Here is a 16,262-nt window from a genome sequence, read left to right as displayed (position 1 = left end):
AATAAATGCATACATATATACATACTCATATGTTATATATATATTCAATTACATATTCAATGCTCACCATTACACTAAGAGATGAAATGAGAAAAATCTGGATTTCTATATAGAATCACCATGAAACAATAGCTACATCAACAGACTGAGAGCCATGTGTTGACTTCTTGGGGACTCTAATCCAGGAGCAGAGTTGCATTGGTACTGTGATTTTCCAAAGCAGTGAACACCTCTTTGTAAAATGTTGATTGAAATCAAGTGTGATTTTCCCTCAGTGTTCATAGGAATTTGGGAAATATTTAATACATATTAAAACCACACAAAAATAGTTTGTGTTTATATGTAATATGAAGTTAGAGGTTTCAGGCTCAGAGGACCAGGGTTTTCAACACATGAATGTCTGGACAAACACAGGAAAGACACTGGTGAGATAAAGAGCAATTCTTCTTTGTACAAGACTGTCCTGTGCTTTGCAGGACATCTAGTGTCTGTGGCCCCACAAACAAACAAAAGTGGCCCCCAGTTTTTCAAAACACTCCAGAAGGTAGGCATTGCCCCTTTTAGAACTATTGGGTTAGCCTTTCAGGTACCTCCTTCCAGCCGCTGCATCAGCAAATGCTCGTGAGTCCACCACAGGTAGAGCTTTGGGTTGGGCAGCAATGCCACTGGAAGACTGGTGGGGGGGGGGGGGCGGGGTTCCAGAGAGGGATAAAATACTGTCCCTACCCCCCAGCGTGGTGGGAGACAGGGGAAGAATGCAGTAAGACAATGAAGCCTGTAGGAACCACCTGACTTTGAGCATCCTGGGGATGGGAGCTGTGAATTTTACTCACCATTTAACCTAGCAGAGGCCCTGGAGCAGGGGAGCTTGACAAGCCTTTGTTGCATACTGGATGAAGGGAAGGCAGTAGGCTGGAGACTGCTGAGGCTGAAGCTCCATCTGTATTATGTTGCAGAGATAACTGAAAGAAAACATGTTTTGGCGGGGGGAAACATTCTCTCAGTGATGGTTATTGACCAAGAACACACTATAGCCTACATCCCAAGAGAGAAAGGGAGGCCAGAAGTCGTCCCAGTGACTAGGAGAGCTTGTGGGTCAAAGAAACCAGAAAGAGACACACAGGGCAGCCTCCTTCGTCTCCAAGGATCACACTTCTCAATTCACACCAGGTTGTCCTCCGGGATGGCATTTATATCCTTCTGCCATTTACAGATTGGGGCCAAACCCACTTCCGTTCTAGCCAAGAAGCAAGCATCTTCCATGCCTCCCAAGGGGCAGCAACCAATCGCAGGCTTGACCGACCTTGAACTTTTAAGGTAGAGGCTGCTCTGGCCAGAGGGAGGAGAAAGCAGAGCCTGGATATTATCTGTGACACTGAGCAGCCCATGCTTAGGGCACCAGTCAAGCAGGAGAGAAAAGCTATGTTTGGAAAGATTAAAAAAAAAAAGCATTAAAGTAATCATCAGGGGAAACAACCAGAACTCTTGCTGCACCTTCTCGCATTCTTTTATGATTTAGTCCTAGTTTTATTTTTGAACTACATATGTGGGGTGGGGGCGGGGGATGCTATAAACCTTTTCACGCTTAGGATGAAGTAACCAGCAGTTAATGGTTCAGCCCGTGGAGCCAGATTGGCTGCCTCTTACTAACTATGTGACCTTGGGCAAGCTACTGCTTCTTTGTGTTTCAGTTTCTCGCTCCGTAAAATGGGATAATAATTATAGTGCTCACCTCATTAGATTCTGAGAGGATTAAAGAGAGTTGATATACAAAATGCATACAGAACCACACTAGGTATGTTGCAAGTAGTATGTGAGTACTGCTGTTAGTAATCATATTTGGCCTGCTATTATTTTCACTAAGGTCTTATTCTGGCCCCAGGAGAGACAGTGGGAGCAAGGTTGTGGCGATATGCTCCTAGACCTCAAAGGAATCAACAGCACTCGGATTTCTGAAATCTGTTAAGAGGATTCAGAAGACAAAGCAAGCAGGTTCACAGGTGGGAGCAGTTTAAGAATGCTAGTTTATGCCAAATGCCTTCTCTCCCTCTTCTAGGTGGGGCCTTGATCTTGAACACTGAGGATATAGTTTGTAGGCTAAGAAAAGTGACTGGGGGAATCGCATTCCCAGAAGGGAATGTGGACGTTGGCTTAGGATATATAAGGAAGGTGTTTGTGTCAGTGGCTAGGCTGCCTGAGGTTGGCCCCCTAAGCGTGTGTGCATACGCACATGCATCCATGGGCCTGTCACGGGTTCCTGAGGTGGCAGACTCTAGGGCCATTGAGCAATCTAGCCCCTTGGTTAAGAAATGAACATTAACCTTGAGCCCACCCAGACTGTGATGACTTTGCTTCTCCTAAGTTTCTGTTTGCATTCAGGAATTCCCTGGAGAATTGGGTCATTTCTTCAACAGACCCAACCTTCTGTCAGGTGCTGCACAGAGAAACTAACATGTCATTGACACGTATTAAGATCCTACTCTGTTCCAGGCCCCATTCTGAGCACATTATATTTATAACTCGGGTAATCTTACGAGGTAGCCATCCCTATTTTTATCAATCCAGGGGAGGAAACTGAGGCAGTCACTTAATAACTTGCCCAGATATATGCAATTTGTGACAGAGCTGGAATTTGAAAGCAGGAAATCTGGCTCCAGAGTTCATGGTCTCAACTCCTAACCTCTGCTCATGGCTTCGACCCTCCAGGCACCTGTGGGGTTGTGGACAGGAGGGGAGGACAATTCAGAGAAGAGCCACAGTGAGGCTCAACAGTGAGGCAGGGGACCTCCAATAAAACAAATGTTTTCGCACCCAGGGTTCTTGTCTTTGCAGCTCCAAGAGAAGATGCTCTTACTGTTCCGACTGTAGCTTCTTCTGACTCCTGCCCTGTCAGGGTTTTACCTTTTGCCATTTCCTGCTGAAGGGAAAAGGGAGGGTATAATAATCACCTCCACTGCAAAGAGAACTCTCCCCACCCACAGACTCCATGGAAATAACCTTAGAGCTTCTTTCATTGTGTCTTGGTTGATCAAGGAGGAGGGAAAGACCCAGGCACTGGTGTGGTTGCTTTTCTAAGTTCAAACACTTGTCGTCTTCTGGAGCTGGCAATGACAAGTGTGGAGTTACTGGCACAATTAGCCCTCTGTGGCAGAGAGAAGGGCACCAGAAGTGATGAGGACAATATAGATTTGGCCCATCTGCCACTGTATTTGCTCTTGGGACCTGAGCTTAGCAAAGAGGTGGATCTTGAGATGAAGAGGGTCAGGAACCAGTCACAAAAAGCCAAGCCTTAAATACACGTGAATCTGCCCTGTGCAATTGGATTCCCATTCTTCAATGAGGTCACTGCATAGTCACCATCAAGGAAAAGGGCCTTGGTGGCTTTGAGTTCTGTTGGCTTTTGACTCCAAATTGCCTCTCCCAAGCCCCCTGAGACTTCAGAGCATCCCACTTGCTTTCTGGTTCTCAATGCTGCCCAAACGCTCCACTCCAATTAGTGAAAGTTTTGGTTGCAAGCAGCAGAAACAAACTACGGTTAACTCAAGAGGGAAAACCATTTCTTGGAAGGGTATTGGGTCACTCACAGAATCAACCAGAAGGCTGAAGAACAGGGTAGAGGCAGGAACCAAGGATGACATAGGCCCAGCCACGTCCATGGCAGGACAGTCAGCTGGGGCTGCCGCAGCAGCCGCCCCCGCTGCAGGGCCCCCTGCTGGCCTGCTGGCGCCCAGCACCTTAGACACTCAGCAGCCCCCAACTCGCAACGGCAACACCACTGCCAGGAATTATCCCTGATAGGCCCTGGAGACTTTGCATGGGCTCTCTAGATTCCAACTCCCTGCTCATACTCTAGCTGTCGGGGTGAGGAGAGAAGCTGTCTCTCCCCCATGCAGCTTCCATAGTTGGAAAGGCCTTGCTGCTCATTGGTTTTGTTATTTCCCTGCAAATGGAAAGGAGTGAGGGGAGGCAAACATACGGAAAACCTGTCTTACTGCAGATTCCCCTGAGAGGCAGGCATCGTCTCTATTGGATGGAGAAAGGTGGCTCACCCCGCTGCCAGGGTTTCTCAATCACATAAACAATAATTTCCACTTTAGCTAAGCTAATTTAAGTGTAGTCTTGGTCATGCACAGCCAAAAGAACCCTGACTCTTACTTCCATCTTCCTACCCGTAGTTCTCAACTCAACCGAGGACAGCTTGGCCCCTCAGGGGACCTTTGGGAATGAGTGGCGTTTGTTTGCTCCTCAGTGAATGTTGACTAAGGATGTTGAGCATCCTGAAAGGCGCAGCACAGTAAGACACAGTAAGAACTGTCCTTACCCAAATACCAACAGTGCGCTGTCCGGAAACACGGCACCCACATCAACCCTGACTGGCATCACTGGTCTGTCTCTTCAACTCCGTCTACCCACTGAGATTGGCGGTAGCTTCATTATTTTCTCAAGTCAGAGCAGAACTGTGGCCGATTCCTCACAGTTGGCATTGGGAATTTGCCATCCCTGATTACAGATTTACTCCTTTTTTTTCCCCCCCTGGGAAACTGAGATAAGGAGAGGAAGCAGAGTTTATCCAAGGTCACGCAACTCAGCGAAGATTCAGTTCTCTGGCCCCAGCTGAGAGCTCTTTCCACAACACCCTGCCGCCCTTGCTTGTTCTTTTCTTTGAGGCAGACTTAGATAATCCGGACTGGCTTTGAAGTGTTTCCAGGAACCTCTCTGAGAGCTTCCTGGTGATGGCTCACAAGCTGGAGGCGGGGCCCTGGGCCCCAGGGTGCCACCTGCAGATGCTGGCAGTAAGAGAGAGAGGGACTGTCTGCAGAAGGGGCTCAACTTTGCAGGCAGAGCTGGCAGCCAGCAAAAGGGATCAACAGAGAGCTGGAGTCTCACTCCAGAGAGGGCGAGGGCTGAGAATGATTTGCAGAGACTTGAAGCAGTTGCTTCAACCAGATAATCACACAGGAACTAATTAGCACCTTCCTTCCCAGCACAGCCCTCTGGGGGCAGGAAAATGCTCAGTGGAGAAGAGAAATCCATTAATTACTTTATCAGGAAGCACTGATAAGCACCCGAGAAAGGTATTGCTCCAAGGCTCCCAGCTAATTAAAGAGGTCTGCAGGGTGAAGGGCTGTCTGTCTCACCCCAGAGAGTAGAGCTCTCACTTTGAGCCTGAGCCTGGCCCGCAGCCCCAGCCTGCCAGTGACTAAGGGCTCTGCTCCCCCCAACCCCTCATCACCAGGGAGACTCTGCCCTTGCAGTTTTGCACCCCCCAGACTCTTTCAGGGAGTCTGCTGGCTGCAGTGCCCACCCCAGCTCACTGGAGAGTGAGGGGTCCTGAGGGAGGTGGTCTGGGTCATTTCCCAAGACGTCACACAAGGAATACCATGAGGGTTTGAGGTGGTGCATGCCTCCTCTCACTGGCGTTATCATCATTCCATTTTGTGGAGGAGGAAAATGAGGCTCAGAACACGTAAAATGTCTAATCAGGGACCTCTCGGGTAGGAAGATGCCAAAGCCCAACTTGAACTCAGATCTCTAGCACAAAGTGTCGTGTTATTCCCCTCGTGCTCTGATATCACTCTGCAGGGTCCAGAGAAAATGCTTGCAGCCAAGCCACCCTGGGTTCCAGGCTTAGGATCCCTCCTTCTTTGGCACTTAGGGCCAATTCCTTCATTTCTTTGAGCCTTGGTATCCTCATCAGTGAAATGGGATTAACAATGCCTACTGAAATGGTTATGAGGAAAAGCATATGTCACGAGATGACACAGAGATCACCTAGAAGAAAGGCTGGTGGTGCATTATTTAATGCACCAGGGTCTTCCCAGGTGGCTCTGATGGTAAAGTATCTGCCTGCAATGTGGGAGACCTGGGTTTGATTCCTGGGTCCTGAAGATCCCCTGGAGGAGGGCATGGCAATCTACTCCAGTAGTCTTGCCCAGAGAATCCCATGGACAGAGGAGCCTGGTGGGCTATAGTCCATGGGATCGCAAAGAATCAGACATGACTGAGTAACTAACACTTTCACTTAATGCACCAGTTTTCCACATGATTTTTAACTGAAAAAGTTTCTGTTCAAATGCAATCTTACAGAGATGCCCAGTGTACAAATAGCTAAAAGTAGAACTTCTCTGGAAGGAGGGTGGTGGGTGGCTCAACCCTACTCCCCACTGCATTCTCCTCTGCACCGGGAATCCCTCAGAGCACAGCTGGACAACCTGGATCTGAGACGAGCAGGACACTCTGAGGTCTCAAGGGTCTCTGCATAAACACATTTGTTATAAATAGCGTCCTTTTAGCTCACAGAGGACACTAATAGCCGGCCATCCTCGGCCCATATGTTGGAGATTTTCTCCCAGAAAGGACTAATGGATTTACACAAACCCCTTCTGCCTTGTTCCCAGATGGTTACCTGGCCAGGGAAGAGGGAGGAAATGTTATCTGCATAAATGAGACCAAACCTGTGACCTTGGCAGCAATCGCTTAGCCCCCGGGCTAGGCAGCCATGCATCCACTAAGGTGATAGATGTCTACATTTTGTGTAGACACATTTCTTTCTGGCCTTCTCAGGAAGCAAATCATCACAATAATAAGAGCATATTGCACTAGATAATGATAAAATGGCCTAGAGAGGGTGGAATGCCTTTCCAAGGGACATATTCAAAGACAAGAGCCAGGTTGGGAACTGCTGAGGCCTGGATCCCAGATGGTAAAATGTTAGGAGAACACACCCTGATTTCTCAGAAGACATGTGGAGTAGAGACCATCACCCTTGCAAAACCCGATCATGGAAATTTCCTGGATCCAGAGTTAAATGTTCATTTCTGTTATTTACCAAATGTGGCCCAGAATCAGTAGCTGTATTGACCTTCTTGGAGATGGGGATGGAGGGAATGGGATGGGAAAGGGACATGTGTAATGGATTCTTCCTGCTGGGGATTCAGTTGTGATTATTACAGAAGCCATTATAACCCATGGATATTTGAATATCTTCCTCTGCCATCTTGGTTGCTCAAAATTCAACTAATATCAATGGAATGCCCACATGTTGACTAGCTGTCTGGTACTTGCTGGGCACATCTTATGTGTTACTTCATTTAATCCTCAAAACTTTCCAGCAATTCAGGGACTCTTTTTACAATTTATGGACATGAAAGTGAGGCTCAGAGAGGCATGGGGCCATAGTCTTGGCCTCACAGCTATTTGGGTGTCCAGGTCTGTTGAGGTTAAATCCAGTGCTCTTTCAAGCTTTCTCCATCAAAGTTTTCCAGAAAAATCCCACCTGTGTTCTGCTATTCTAGATACTGTCCAGAAAAACAGCCTAAAAGATTCAGCCTAGAGGAGCAGAACTGAAGAATGGGCAGACTTGATTTCTAGTTGGTTCTAATTTTAACCAGCCACCCCCTTTCTCTAGGTCTCCGTGTTCTCAACTGTGAAGCAGAGGGAGTGGTTCTCTAAGCCACTTCCTGCTCTGCCCGCTCCACCCTATGGCTGCCTGTGCATATCTGAAGCCACTGTGCTTGTTTCTGCATCTCATGCTGATGTGTTAATGTGTCCATGGGCTCCCACAGAGGGACGCCAGGCCTGCTTCCTCCATCTCCTTGAGCTGTTGCTACTCGCCTGGATTCCCAGCTCAGCAGAGACCAGTCAAGCTGCATTCTGGGGAAGTTAGGAAGGAGTCACCCTGGAAGGTGGCACGGCCCCCTGGTGGCTGTGAAGGAGGCAACCACAGGTGCCTCCGCGGAGGGCTTGCTCCAGCAGCCATCTGCAGTGGGTGCTCCCACACCAGGAGACTACGGGATGTTTTCATGAAGTGAGCACACCTGTCCCTGAGAGCATCAAGGCCCCCACCCTGTTCTCAGCAGTAGAAGAGTCGCTGGACTGAGGCACAGATGAGGGCAGTGGTGAGGCAGAAGGGAACCACTTTGAAAGGTCAAGTCGGTTCCAGGAGTTTATTAGTAAAAGCAGGCACTTGGAGCTGCCAGGGGCACAATACAAGCAAAACAGCCATGGGCCCTGCCCTCGTGGAGCTTCGTGTGATAAGGGGAGGAAACAGACAATAAACAGGTAACTAACCAACTAACTAAATATGTGATATCAAGTTGAGAAAGTGCTAGAAAAGTCAGAAGCAGAGTGAATGGGGGATAGAGGGATGGGAGTGACTGTGGGAACTGAGGGAAAAGCTTCTACTGAAGCAAGGTTGTCAAAGAAGCTCTATTTGAATTCAAAGTCAAGGAGCCAGCTGGACCAAAAGTTGGGGAAAAGCCTGAGGAAAAGTCAAAAGCCCAACACAGGGGTCAGCAGACTTTGCTCTGTCAAGGCCAGATAGTAAACACATGAGGTTTCATAGTCCCTAACGGTCTGTATTGCTAGTGTTCTAACAAAACTTGACAAAATAGAAGCAGTCCTTATGCTATCAGCTGGTGCCCTAAAACAAGAAAGCACTGGGTCTGTGTCAGGAAAGAATGAGACTGGTGTTCAGTTCAGTTCAGTCGCTCAGTCGTGTCCGACTCTTTGCAACCCCATGAATCGCAGCACGCCAGGCCTCCCCGTCCATCAACCAACTCCCTGAGTTCACCCAAACTCACGACCATCAAGTCAGTGATGCCATCCAGCCATCTCATCCTCTGTCATCCCGTTTTCCTCCTGCCCCTAAGCACTCCCAGCATCAGGGTCTTTTCCAATGAGTCAACTCTTCACATGAGGTGGCCAAAGTACTGGAGTTTCAGCTTTAGCATCATTCCTTCCAAAGAACACCCAGGACTGATCTCCTTTAGAATGGACTGGTTGGATCTCCTTGCAGTCCAAGGGACTCTCAAGAGTCTTCTCCAACACCACAGTTCAAAAGCATCAATTCTTCGGCACTCAGCCTTCTTCACAGTCCAACTCTCACATCCATACATGACTACTGGAAAAACCATAGCCAGCTTCAGCTCCTTGTTAGGGAACGAGGAGGGGAGGGTCTCAAGAGGAAGAAGAGATAGAGAGGAGGAAGATTGTGGAGAACCTTGTCAATCAAGATAAAGAGTTTGACTTTGTTTCTAAAGGCACTGGAATGCCATGGTAACGTTTCAAAGCAGCAAAGAGACATGATTTGGTTTTTATACTTTTAAAAGGATTACTCTGGCTGCTGTGTGGAAAATGAATTGGAGAGAGGAAAGAAGGGACACAGGGAGACCCTTAACCTTGTACAGTAGTTGAGGGCGAGACACTGGAGGCCTGGGCCTTTGGGTGGGATCAGGAACAAAGGCAGGGACATGGGATGCTTTGAAGGTGACTTCGAGTCATGTCTCACAGGGGTCAATGTTAAGACCTCACTCTACTGCTGCTACTAAGTCACTTCAGTTGTGTCTGACTCCATGCGACCCCATAGACGGCAGCCCACCAGGCTCCCCTGTCCGTGGGATTCTCCAGGCAAGAACACTGGAGTGAGTTGCCATTTCCTTCTCCAATGCATGGAAGTGAAAAGTGAAAGTGAAGTCACTCAGTCGTGCCTGACTCCTAGGGACCCCGTGGACTGCAGCCTACCAGGCTCCTCCGTCCAAGGGATTTTCCAGGCAAGAGTACTGGAGTGGGGTGCCATTGCCTTCTCCAGACCTCACTCTAGTTGACTGTTTTTTCTAAACAATAGAGAGTACACAGTGATAGTCTATAAGCTACAGTTAAAGCTATGGTCTTTCCAGTAGTCATGTACAGATGTGACAGTTGGACCATAAAGAAGGCTGAACACTGAAGGACTGATGCTTTCAAACTGTGGTGCTGGAGAAGACTCTTGAGAGTCCCTTGACAGTAAGGAAATTGAAACAGTCAATCCTAAAGGAAATCAACCTTGAATATTCACTGGAAGGACTGATGCTGAAGCTCCAATACTTAGGCCACCTGATACAAAGAGCCAACTCATTGTAAAAGACTCTAATGCCAGGAAACATTGAGGGCAGTAGGAGAAGGGGGCAACAGAAGATGAGATGGGTGGATGGCATCATCAACTCAGTGGACGTGAGTCTGAGCAAACTTCAGGGTATAGTGAAGGACAGGGGAGCCTGGCATGCTGCAGTCCATGGAATCGCAGAGTCGGACACGATTAACAACTGAAGAATAACAACAACAGTGATATCTCCCAAACTGAGGAAGTCAATAGCTCCTTTGGACAATGAACTGCCAAACTGATCAAAGAAAATTGCGGGAAAAATTTTCACAAAGCTATGGAGGAAAAACCAAACATCACGTGAAATGTAGAGGCACTCACAGTTCAGGTGGACAAAAAGAGAGCAACAGAACTACAGGCTGATGAGCTCCAAGCCATTGCCACCACCCAGGAAAAGCATCCAGGAGATGTCGCATGCCATCCCTGCAGAACTGGCCCCCAAGCCAGTGAGGCCCATTCAGAGTATGATTAGGAAAACCCAAACAACGTTCAACCCTGGCAACCAAAAAGAAGCCAGACTGAGGACAAGCCAGAAAGACGGAAGCTGCCCTATATCTCTGATTCCATGTGATCATCGATTGTAAGACATACCATAAGTAATAGATTTGGGGCAGAAATCCTACCCCATCAAATATACACCCTGATAATAATAAGACATATCCTAATTTCATCTACATTACATAGTGAAAAATGTGTCCCTGCGAAGCCATGTTATTTAACTGAGAGCCTACTTTGCAGCAGAAATCTTATAACTTCACTTTATTCTAATAACAATCTTCTGTGGAAACCCACAAGTTTGATAATTTGCTGGAGTTACCTAACAAATTACTTAGCAAGTGGCAAAGCTGGAGTTCAAGTTCGAATTCAGCTGTCCTCTAACTGGGATAACAAAGGACATTCCAGAGGGTAATCAGGCAAAAATAGTAATCAGGAAACTCCTTTCCAGATCTTCAACTTTCATGGACTGCCTTTCCTAAAATGGAATCACCTAAGAACAAGACTGAAGTCGCATGCTTCAACTCTCCCCACTTTGCAAAAGAGGGGGGGACACAAATTAGGGAACAATTCTCTGGAAGATTCCATAGCCACAGAGCCTGCAGTACTCCTGCAATGATGGTGGGAGCAATAACAATTTTCACTTAATGACTTTGCTTTCCTTTCCTACTACTTCATCAAAGAATGCATACTCGAGGAAGGGTCCTATGAGAGCAAAGAGAAAACGTAGTGAATGTTAAAAATAGCTTTCTCCATTTATTTAAATGTGATCAATAACATACTCTGAAGCGTCAAAAATAATATGTCGAGATAGAAATCTGTGGAAGAAGTGGGAATAGTAACACATGTTCAAAGAGGTAGAAGGATGTAAAATTTCTGAATGTTAAATGAGCTTTTTCATACATTTTTAAGTGGATAACAGTGGGTATTAAACCATAGATGGTATATTTCATGGGATAAATTTAAAAGTGTGAGGTAACATCTAGTTTTAAATGTCAATATTTATAATATGCCAGAAATCAAACTCTTTACAGCTACTTAAGCTTAGATAAACAATTTCTAGACTTCATTTTTAATTTGTGCTGGAGGCGAGAGTGGATAGTTTTAGAAACATACATAATGTATGTTCAGGGTACCTACATAAGCAAGCAAAACTAGAGACTGCTGCCCCTGCCTGTCAGATGAAACTCTATGCTTTCTTTCACTTCTCTTCAGTGGCCTGCAGGACCTTCCCAACACTTGGATAATTATGACACGAAAGGCAATGAAGCTTGGGGATGGAGAAATGGGGAAATGTTGGTAAAATGTTGAGTTATCAGTTCTGGGGATCTAATGAACAGCATGGTGACTATAATTAATAATACTGTGTTGTATACTTGAAATTTGCTAAGATCATATATATTCTCACTACCAACAAGTGGTTTCAAAAACACAATGGAAAAACAAGCAACTTTTTAAAAATAATTTTTTATTTATTTTTGCTTGTGCTGGAGTCTTCTTTGCTGCGTGGGCTTTTCTCTAGTTGCAGAGAGCGGGGGCTGCTCTCTAGTTGCAGTGCAGGCTTCTCCTGGTGCAAAGCACAGGCTCAATAGTTGTGTCACTCAGACCTGCTTGCTCCAAGGCATGTGAGATCTTCCTGGACCAGGGATCCAACTCATGTTTCCTGCAATGGCAGGCGGATGCTTTACCACTGAACCACCAGGGAAGCCCAAGCAACTTTTCTTCTGAACACTAGGAAATAGGTAGGAAACTAACCTATATTGATTGAGTACACTATTGTCCCCATTTTACTGATGAGGAGTCAGAGGCTCAGAGTGGTGAATGAGTTGTTAAGAACAGTGGAAACAGTGTCAGACTTTATTTTTTGGGGCTCCAAAATCACTGCAGATGATGATTGCAGCCATGAAATTAAAAGACACTTACTCCTTGGAAGGAAGGTTATGACCAACCTAGATAGCATATTCAAAAGCAGAGACATTCCTTTGCCAACAAAGGTCTGTCTAGTCAAGTCTATGGTTTTTCCAGTGGTCATGTATGGATGTGAGAGTTGGACTGTGAAGAAGGCTGAGTGCCGAAGAATTGATGCTTTTGAACTGTGGTGTTGGAGAAGACTCTTGAGAGTCCCTTGGACTGCAAGGAGATCCAACCAGTCCATTCTAAAGGAGATCAGTCCTGGGTGTTCTTTGGAAGGAATGATGCTAAAGCTGAAACTCCAGTACTTTGGCCACCTCATGTGAAGAGTTGACTCATTGGAAAAGACTCTGATGCTGGGAGGGATTAGGGGCAGGAGGAGAAGGGGACGACAGAGGATGAGATGGCTGGATGGCATCACCGACTCAAGGGATGTGAGTTTGAGTGAACTCTAGGAGTTGGTGATGGACAGGGAGGCCTGGCGTGCTGCGATTCATGGGGTCGTAAAGAGTCGGACACGACTGAGCAACTGAACTGAACTGAACTGAAGAAGACTTACAGCTGCCGCATGGCTGGTTATCACTAGAGCTAGGATTCAGCACAGCTCTGTTTTCAACCAGAGCCAGTGTTTCTCCACTGCACCAAGTCGCTTCCAAAAGTCAGAGAAGAATCTGGGTTCACACTATTTTATTTCGTTCTCTGATCAAAATAATGTAAGCCACAAGAACCTGCACAGTCCTTTCCTCCAGTCCTCATAACATTCCCCAAGGCCAGGGACATGGCTGCCCTCTGGCGCTGGGGCAGACAGTTGGAGGTCAGTTGGCTGGCTTCCAAGAGAGCGAGGCCAAGCCTCCTCCTCGCCTCCTCCCACTTCCCTCTCTGTCCAGGCTCCACCATGAGCCTGTCCCATGCTCCCACCCCTCCTGAGCCCCAGTAATCAAAGGAAGGTAGGAAAACAGTGGCTAGCCGGAACCCCTCGGGCTGAATGGGGATTTTGGTCGGATGTTGAGTTTACCTGGAATGCCCCGGTGCTATTTTGGGAAGGCAGACATCCTAGAGAAACAATGAAATGGAAAAGAAAACAGCTAGAGCAGAATCCAGAGCTCAGTTTTGGCCAGACCAGCCCCACACAACCTGGGTAGGCCCCCAGGAAACCCGAGTCAGGCCTGTGAGGGGCTGGGACTGCAAGTGTCCAATTTACCGGCAGGGAAGGGGGGATGTAAGAAAAGGGTCCCGAGAAAGCCCCCAGGTCAGTGACGGGAGCACAGTCTGGCCTGTTGGAATTTCTACTGCATTACTTATCAGCTGTGTGACCTCAGGTAAGTAGCCTCATCTAGAAGATGCACAGACTGCTAGCAGTTGCCCTGGGGTTTCTGGGAGAAAGCAAATTAAATGATAGAACTACATCATGTTTTGTTGCTAGTAGAATGCTGACCAATACTGGCTATTCCTTCCTGAGCTCCAAGGGGACTAGTCAGTACTATGTAAGCTGTGATTGTCCTTCCGTCTCATATCTCCAAGGCTCAAGGAGCATAGACATACCCTGCATGCAGCTTCTCCAGGAATCAAGAGATGAAGCATTTTCCATGTTAGTCCCTTTCCCCCATCCTTTCTGAGGTGGGTCTGAGTTTGTGCACTAGAGCAAACAGAAATAACTATAATAGAAATGAAGGACTTAGACATGTTGATATTTATTTCAGGTGAAAAATGTTCAACTCTTGGCTTGTGTGACAAACTTGTCATCAAAGGACCAGAGAGAATGAGTAAAAAGAGAAACATCATTTTTTTTAATTGGAATATAATTGTTTTATAATGTTGTGTTAGTTTCTGCTGTCCAACAACGTGAATTAACTGTATGTGTATATATATATATCCCCTCCCTGTTGAACCTTTCTTCCACCCACTGCCTCCCCAGCACTCTAAGTCATCACAGAGCACCGAGCTGAGCTCCCTGTTTATATACCCGCTTCCCACTAGCTGTTTTACACATGGTAGTGTATACACATCAGAGCCTGGGAGTGAAAATGGAAAAGACAGGCAGAACTAGTGCTGGGGAGGATGTAGAGAAATCAGAACTGTCATACAAGGCTGGTGGGAATGTAAAATGCTACAGCCACTTTGGAAAACGATTTGACAGTTTCTCAAAATGATGAACATGGCGTTATCATGTGACTCAGCAATTCCACTCCTAGGCATCTACCCAAGAGAAATAAATATATGTAGTCACACACAAAGTTTTCCATGAGTATCCATGGCAACAGGATTCCTGGTAGTTAAAAAAAAAACGAACAAACCCAAATGTCCATCAACTAATACATGAATACACCAAAGCGGGATGTCCATACAATAGAATATTATTCAACAACAACAAACGGAATAAAGACGGATGCATGATACAACATGGATAAACTGTGAAAGCATTGTGCTAAGTGGGAAAAAAAAAACATATACAAAAAATAGCCACATATTATATGATTCCATTTATATCAAGTGTCCAGAATAAGCAAACCCATAGAGACAGAAAGGAAGAGGAAATCAGGAGTGACTTCCTTTTGGAGTGATGAAAATGTCTGGGATTTATAAAGTGGTCATGGTTGCACAACTCTGAATAGGCTAAAAACCACTGAACTGTACATTTTAAAAGGATAAATATTATAATAGGTAAATTGTATCTTAATAAAGGAGAGAGAGAGAGCAAAAGATTGGGAGATCGCAAGTCTTGACATAAAAAGTAATAGAATTTGCTTTAAAGAAACAGGAGGACTTCCCTGATGGTCCAGTGGTTAAGAATTTGCAATGCAAGGGACACTGGTTCGATCCCTGGTCTGGGAAGATCCCACATGCTGCAAAGCAACTAAGCTTCTGTACCACAACTACTGAGCCTGTGCTCTAGAGCCCGTACTCCACAACAAGAGAAGCCACCGAAATAAGAAACTCTCCCACCGCAACTAGAGAGTAGCCCCACTTGGCACAACTAGAGACAGCCTGTGTACAGCAACAAAGACCCACCACAGCCAAAATAAATTAATTAATCTTTAAAAAAAAAAACAGGAGAGGGACTTCCCTAGTGATCTAGTGGCTAAGACTCAATACTCCCAATGCAGGGAGCCTGAGTTTGATCCCTGGTTGGGGAACTAGATCCTGCAAGCCAACTAAGAGTTCACACGCTGAGACTAAAGATCCTGCATGCCACAACTAAGACCCAGTGCAGCCAAATAAATGTTTAAAAAAAGAAACAGGAGAAATAAAAGACAGCTTGCACTAATGAGAATTCTGATTGTAGGGAACAGTTATCTGATTTTAAAAAAAGTTTACAAGTTGGGATCAGTCAGTGGGGAGAATTAGTTTAGGAGAAAACTTGGGAAAGGGACACCGCATCCCTATAAGCTCCCTATGCATAGTTTGGATTGTAGCCTGGCATCTTCCCGTGCATATTATATAGTATTTTGGTTCCAGATGGACCCTGCAAGACATAATTTATTTATTACAGATTTATTGGGAATGTACTGTGTGGTACACATCATCCTAGCGTGGTATGATTATGACATACCAAGAACGACTGAGACAAATCCAAGAACTGCCTCCTGGCTGTCCCTGAGCCCTCCCGCCTCAGAGCTCACATTTCCCTTTAAATCCAGGTTACCTGCCTAATCTCGTCCACCCCACGAGCAGTTATCTGCCCTGCCCAGTCCCTGGGACTTTGGCAGCACATTGCTCTCAATTCACTGTCTTGTTTACAGTGAATTTTTTTTTTTAATTTCCAGTGAATTCTTGATCAACACAGTCATAGATCTGCCACCTGGAGCCACCACCTGCTCTCCATGTGGCTTCACCCTACACCTGGAGAGGTGTCCCTCTCCCCCCATTCCCGGAAGTAGTACTAGCGCAAGACTACTGATCTATCAATCTTTATCGTTGAGTAGAAATAGGGGGGATA

The 16,262-nt window shown here is 46.3% G+C and overlaps 1 long non-coding RNA gene across 1 annotated transcript in view; it reads right to left on the bottom strand.

Moving 5' to 3' along the window:
• LOC129623310 (uncharacterized) overlaps window positions 1-4,742 on the bottom strand; it is an 81,755-nt gene extending 77,013 nt beyond the window's left edge. The window contains exons 1-2 of the long non-coding RNA XR_008700480.1: window positions 4,322-4,742; window positions 834-962 (exon numbers count right to left, since the gene is read on the bottom strand). This is a non-coding gene — a long non-coding RNA (uncharacterized LOC129623310). The remainder of the gene's footprint in view (window positions 1-833; window positions 963-4,321) is intronic.
• Window positions 4,743-16,262: the final 11,520 nt, after the last annotated feature.

This window comes from Bubalus kerabau, chromosome 11 (genome assembly GCF_029407905.1).
Source record: "Bubalus kerabau isolate K-KA32 ecotype Philippines breed swamp buffalo chromosome 11, PCC_UOA_SB_1v2, whole genome shotgun sequence".
Classification (NCBI taxonomy): domain Eukaryota; kingdom Metazoa; phylum Chordata; class Mammalia; order Artiodactyla; family Bovidae; genus Bubalus; species Bubalus kerabau.
This window is presented reverse-complemented; position numbering and strand designations above follow the sequence as displayed.